The sequence below is a fragment of the Triticum urartu genome, chromosome 6A, assembly GCF_056163025.1.
Source record: "Triticum urartu cultivar PI428250 chromosome 6A, HENAU_Tu73, whole genome shotgun sequence".
In the NCBI taxonomy this organism is placed as follows: Eukaryota; Viridiplantae; Streptophyta; class Magnoliopsida; order Poales; family Poaceae; genus Triticum; species Triticum urartu.
In genome coordinates this window covers 26,607,616-26,613,998 of record NC_141878.1, presented here as the reverse complement: position 1 = coordinate 26,613,998, position 6,383 = coordinate 26,607,616, and the positions used below count along the sequence as shown (strand labels likewise).

The following is a 6,383-nucleotide window of genomic DNA, read 5'->3' as shown; positions in this document are numbered from 1 at the left end:
CGGCATGCGAGTCGGTGCAGCCGCGGGGACGGCCTCGGGCGGCGGCGGAGACCACATGCCATGCTCGCTACGGCCCGATGGGGCGACGCAGTGGCAACGCGAGGGTCGGTGTTGCCACGGAGACGGCCTGAAACAGACGTACTCGAGGCAGCGGTAGACCGCGGGCCGCGGCACTACGGCCCAAAGGGGCGACGCAGCGGCGACACGCGAGTCAATGCAGCCACAGGGAGAACCACGGGGCGGTGGCGCTGCGGCCTGACGGGGCGACATAGCGGCAGCCCGATGCTCGATTGGTGGAGAGGCGCGCTGAACTCGGGGACGATCTTCACGGGGCCTGCGAAGGCGCGCTCAACCGATGGCCCACGTCGGTCGCACTGCGTAGCTGAGGCGCACCGCGGCGGGCGACGGGTGATCAATCCGATCGCGCGCGAGGTCGGGGACGCCGCTCGGTGGAGGAGGGGTGACGACAGAGTCCGAGATGAAGCCGGCGACGGCGGGCGGCAGGGCGGCTATGATTGGCCGCGGCGTAGGGCAGTCAGGGTAATGCAGGAGTCCCGGTCAGAGCAGGGCACTGAAGGTCGGCATAGATCGACGGGCGGGCCGGCGTGCGAACAGCAGCGGGGAAGGGCCGCCGCATGACGCGTGGCCGCCGGGGCGGGGAGACCGGTGGGCAGATGCGCGAACGATGCGCGAGGCTACCAGGTCGGGTCGACCAGCAGGCAGACACGCGAATGAGGCGCGAGGCCACCGGGTCGATGAAGAAGCCGACCGATCGCGTCGGTGTTGGAGTAGAGGCGTACGGGGTTGCTAGCGGCGGCGGGCGACGCAAACCGATCAAGATTAGATCCAAAAAAGAAAAAAGAAAAACTCCGATCAAAACGACCGGCAAGAGAGCGAAAAACCCGGAGCAAGGGCTCGGGAAAAAGGACTCTCTAGGGCAGCCGGCCAACACGGCTGGTGAACGAACTCTAGGTACGGGCGGCGTGGCCCCGGCGGCGGTCATGGAGGCCGACCACCCCTGGGATGGCGCGCAAGTGCGGAAGCGGCGGCTAGGGTTTAGGATCGACTTGCGATAGATACCAGGTATGAAGGGCGAGAGAGATTGGTGGAATAGTTTTTGTATTGCTTGAGCCTCGTGGGCATATATATAGGAGTACAAGGCAAGCCAGAATATTTCCTAGTCTAACCTTTGTTTCCTAATACAATCACGTTACTCAACATGTGTCAAGGTGAGTCTGGAGTGTATGGATGTAGTTGTTCTAGTTGTTCTATTCTAGAGTATAGTGTAGTGATCAAATTGTAGTTGTATATGGTTTCAAAGGATCACCAAAGGTTCAGTGTACGATGCATGGATGTGCTACAGAAAAGCTGAAACTTAATTAGTTCTGCCAAATTTCATTATTTCTAACTGAAGAGAATTGTCGTTGTGAAAATAGCTGGAAGCGTATACCCTAGGCAGGGACGGCTGCGTGTTATATAGAGGCCGAAGCCAATCAGATATACATGGTTCATTGGAGTAGATTGATCTCAACATAGGTACAGAATACTAACAGACTAGATTGAGATCAATCCTAACTTTCCCAACATATTTGCAACAAACACACGCACGCAATCCTCTACTGCACGGTTTATACAATACCATGACAATACAACGTTTAACACTCCCCCTCAATCACAACTTATCTAAGTTGAGATTGTGCTGAAAAACCTCCAGCTGGCGTACTGTAAGAGGTTTAGTAAACCCATCTGCCATTGATCTCCAATCCGTATGAACCTGATATTTAACAAAGTGATAGTCAATTTCAATATGCTTCGTCCTAGCATGAAATATGGGATTTGCAGACAAATAAGTGGCACCTAGATTATCACACCATAGAGAAGCTGACTTTGGATGACTAACACCCAACTCTGTCAAAAGGTTCTGAACCCGAATAATTTTAGCAGTGGCATTAGCAAGTGCTTTATATTCAGCTTCTGTACTAGAACGGGACAAAGTGGCCTGTTTTCGAGCATGCCAAGACACCAAGTTACTTCCAAGAAACACTGCAAAACCACCTGTGGACCTTCTATCATGATGGCATCCTGCCTAGTCTGCATCTGAAAAGGCACTTACCAACATAGAATCCCACTTCCCAATTCTAAGCCCATGACTGGGTGTCCCCTCCAAGTAACGAATAATACGTTTGACAGCTGTCCAATGTACAATAGTAGGAGCATGCAAGAACTGACAAACCTTGTTCACCAAGAAAGAAATATCTGGTCTAGTCAAAGTCAAATACTGCAAGGCGCCTACTACACTTCTGTACTGGGTAGAATCCTCCCCTCCAAGAGGTTCACCATCATGAAGAGATAATTTTTCTGATGTTGGTAGGGGTGTGGCAACTGGTTTGCACCCCTTCATACCCATACGTTTAAGCAAATCTAGTAAATATTTTCCTTGTGACAACAAAATACAATTCTTGACAGATGTTACCTCAATACCCAGAAAGTAATGCAGATCCCCTAAATCCTTAAGGGCAAAATCCATGCGAAGGTCCTTTAGAAGGGTTTCAATTGCATTGGATGATGAACTTGTAACAATTATATCATCAACATAGATAAGCGTAAAAATGGTTACCCCATGTCGACAATAAAAGAATAATGATGTACCTGCCTTCGATGGATGAAAACCAAGAGATTGAAGCTTGGATGATAAGCGAGAGTACCATGCACGGGGTGCTTGCTTGAGTATCAAGTTTGCAAAGAAACTGTGGTGCGTTTGGATTTTCATACCCAGGAGGTTGCTTCATAAACACTTCCTCTTCTAGAGCACCATACAAAAACGCGTTCTTCACATCCAACTGTTGCATGCACCAGTTCCAAGAAACAGCTATAGAGAGAATGTGTCTGATAGTAGCAGCCTTAACTATAGGGCTAAATGTACCCTCATAATCAATTCCATAACGTTGCTTAAATCCGTTTGCAACTAAACGTGCCTTATACCTCTCAATACTACCATCAGACTTCCTCTTGACTTTATTCACCCACTTACAGTTAATAACATTTTTACCTTTACTTGGTGGAACCAAATGCCAAGTTTGATTTTTCAATAATGCACTCTACTCTTTGTTCATGGCTTGTTTCCAATTTGGATGATCAAGCTCCTCCTTCAAGTTTTCTGGTTCACCCGTAGCACAAAAAGAAGCCCAACGAATACACCCATCCTTATATTCTTTAGGTCTGTGTATACCACTTTGTGACCTGGTGTGAGCTCGTGTTGGTGGAGCAGTCGGAGGTGGCAGTAGGCGCTGCTGGATCCGCTGAACCGCAGAAGACTCAAAGGAAACATCAGGTGAATCAACAAAGATCTTAGGCGAATCAGGAGCTGCCAGGTGGGCATCCTCAGCTGCTGCGTCCAGCAAAACGTCCTTGGTCGCATGAGATAGGACAGGGACCATGGAGGAATCTCCCGAGTCCACCAGCGAAGAGGCACCACCTGTGGGAATGTGGGCTGCTCCTGCGGCCCGAGTGGGGGACAGTGCGTGGCCCGCACCCGTCGTGACGCTCGCTGGCTGGCGCACGGATCCCGCCGCCGAGACGCGCGATCCCGAGGGTGACCCGACAGGGGAATCCACTCCGTAGTCTGTGACGCCCGGATTTTCTGTGGCACTGGATCCATCTCTGGTTTCCTGCATAAAATCATAATTGTTTTCTACACTGTTTTCATCAGATTCCTGCATACTGCTAGCATCAATAGTATTGGAAATCGACAGCTGATCATTACGAACTTCCTCCCGATTAAGTAGACTCGAAGGATTAAGAAGTGTGGATGGAAGAAGAACAAGTTCCGCACGAAGTTGTGCTCCTGCATTGGGATGCAATGCAACAAAGGGAAAGACATGTTCATCAAAGATAACATCCCGGGAAACGTAAACACGACCCGTGGAGACGTCAAAACACTTGTATCCTTTATGAAGGGTGCTGTAGCCAGGAAATACACATTGCTTAGACCGAAACTCAAGTTTGTGTTTGTTGAAGGGACGCAAATTAGGCCAAACCGCACAACCAAAAATGCGAAGAAAAGAATAGTTGGGTTTCGTTCCAAAGAGACATTCTAGGGGAGTTTCATTGTGTATGACCCGACTAGGAATACAGTTTATGAGATAAACTGTTGTGAGAAAAGTCTCGTCCCAAAATTTGAGAGGCATGGAAGCATGAGCGAGCAGGGAGAGACCAACCTCCACAATATGTCTGTGCTTGCGTTCAGCGGAACCGTTCTGTTGATGGGCATGGGGGCATGACACATGATGGGTGATGCCAATGCCCTCGAAAAATTGATCCAACTTTTGATACTCGCCACCCCAGTCAGTTTGCATGGCTAGAATTTTGCGAGAGAATAAACGTTCAACATGTTGTTGGAAGATATGAAATTTTTGGAACACATCAGACCTATTTTTGATAAGATAAATCCAACTAAATTTACTGAAATTATCTATGAAGCGGACATAATATTTTTTCCTACCAACAAAAAGAGGCCCGGGGCCCCATACATCATAAAAAATTAGCTCTAAAGGAGCTTGAGACTCACTAGTCGAACGAGGGTATGGTAATTGATGGATCTTAGCCATTTGACACGCATCACAAACAAGATGGTGATCACTTTTATTAGACACTGGAAGACTATGATTACGAAGAATTTGCTGGACCACCGGTATGGACGGATGACCAAGACGTCGGTGCCACCTAGAGGTAGATGGCTTGACAAGTCCAAGCATGTGACGTCCATGGGAAGCCGGTTGGTCAGTGAAGGGGTACAACCCCACCTTTCTCGGAGTGTGAAGAATGGTTCTCCCCGTGGCCTGATCCTTAACAGAAACGAACTCGTGGTAAACAATAAGATATGCGTGATTATCTTCAGTAAGTTGGTGAGCAGATAGAAGACTTTTAGCACTACTAGGAACATGGAGGATATCATTCAACTTAAGAAGATCATGTGGAGTGGGAAGAAGCGAACGACCAACATCTGTAATTTCCATACCTTGAGCATTCGCGGTATTGATTTGTTTCGGCCCGGTGTAGCGATCACGTACGTGGAGCTTCTCCAACTCTCCTGTCACGTGATTAGTGGCTCCAGTGTCAAGATACCAATTGGTATGTACGACATAGGAGGTTGTAGCAGCTGTGTTGACAGAACAGGAAGCTACACCTTGGCGGTCACCTCCACAATGGCGATCACCTCCACCATAGCGCTTCTGGTTGTTGTTGAAATTCTTGTCGAAGCGCTTGGCGCAGCTCCATGCGCCATGGCCGTCTTTCTTGCATATCTGGCACTTGAGAGGGCCACCACTCCCACCTTCTGGGCGTGATCCACCTCCGTCGCTATTGCCAGTAGAGGAGAAACCAGGCTGGGCACGAGACCCACCCTTGGAGGCGAGGTTGACGGAGTAGCCGGAGTGGGTGCTGTTCTGGGAGTCGAGCCATGCCTCTGCCGAGAGCAGCAGCGTGTACAGCTTGCTGAGACCGATGGTCTGGTCCCTGCGAGCAGAGAGGGCCGCGATGTACGGATTGTAATCCGAGTCTAGCCCACCGAGGATATGAGAGACGCGGTCGTCCTCGTGAAGGCGTTTCCCAGCCGCCGCCATCTTATCAGCGAGGCCCTTCATCTTGGCGAAGTAGGTGGTGGCGGATAGATCGCCCTTGCGGGTGTTGACGAGCTGTGTGCAGAGCTGGATACCCCGCGCACGGGACTGTGACGCGAACATGGCGAGGATCGATGTCTAGACTCCAGTGGCCATCTGGATGTCGTGGACCTTAAGAAGTACCTCCTGTGAGAGGGAAGCGAGCAGAAATGCAAGGACCTGCTGGTCCTGCATGACCCAGACGCCATGTGCATGATTGGGGGTCGAAGTGACCTCCTTCTTCCCTGGGACCTCCGTCTTCGTGATCAGGACGGCGACGGGCTCTGCCATTGTGCCGTCGAGGTGGCCCATCAGACCAGCGATGCGCATGTGTTGGAGGACTTGGGCCTTCCATAGCAAAAAATTGTCGCGTGTGAGCTTCTCGGTGATGCTGTGGCTGAGAGCAGCGAGGGAGGGAGCAGCCATGGCAGCGGAGCAAGAAGAGCTGGCGATGGACATAGATGTGAAGGAAGAGATTGGCTCTTATAGCATGTGAAAATAGCTGGAAGCGTATACCCTAGGCAGGGTCGGCTGCATGTTATATAGAGGCTGAAGCCAATCAGATATACATGGTTCGTTGGAGTAGATTGATCTCAACGTAGGTACAAAATACTAACAAACTAGATTGATATCAATCCTAACTTGCCCAACACGTTTACAACAAACACGCTTGCAATCCTCTACTACACGGTTTATACAATACCGCACTACCGCACTCGCGGACTA

At 50.1% G+C, this 6,383-nt stretch overlaps 1 pseudogene; it reads right to left on the bottom strand.

The window, feature by feature from the left end:
• Positions 1–348: 348 nt before the first annotated feature.
• LOC147963465 (uncharacterized) lies at positions 349–6,116 on the bottom strand (annotated as a pseudogene).
• Positions 6,117–6,383: the final 267 nt, after the last annotated feature.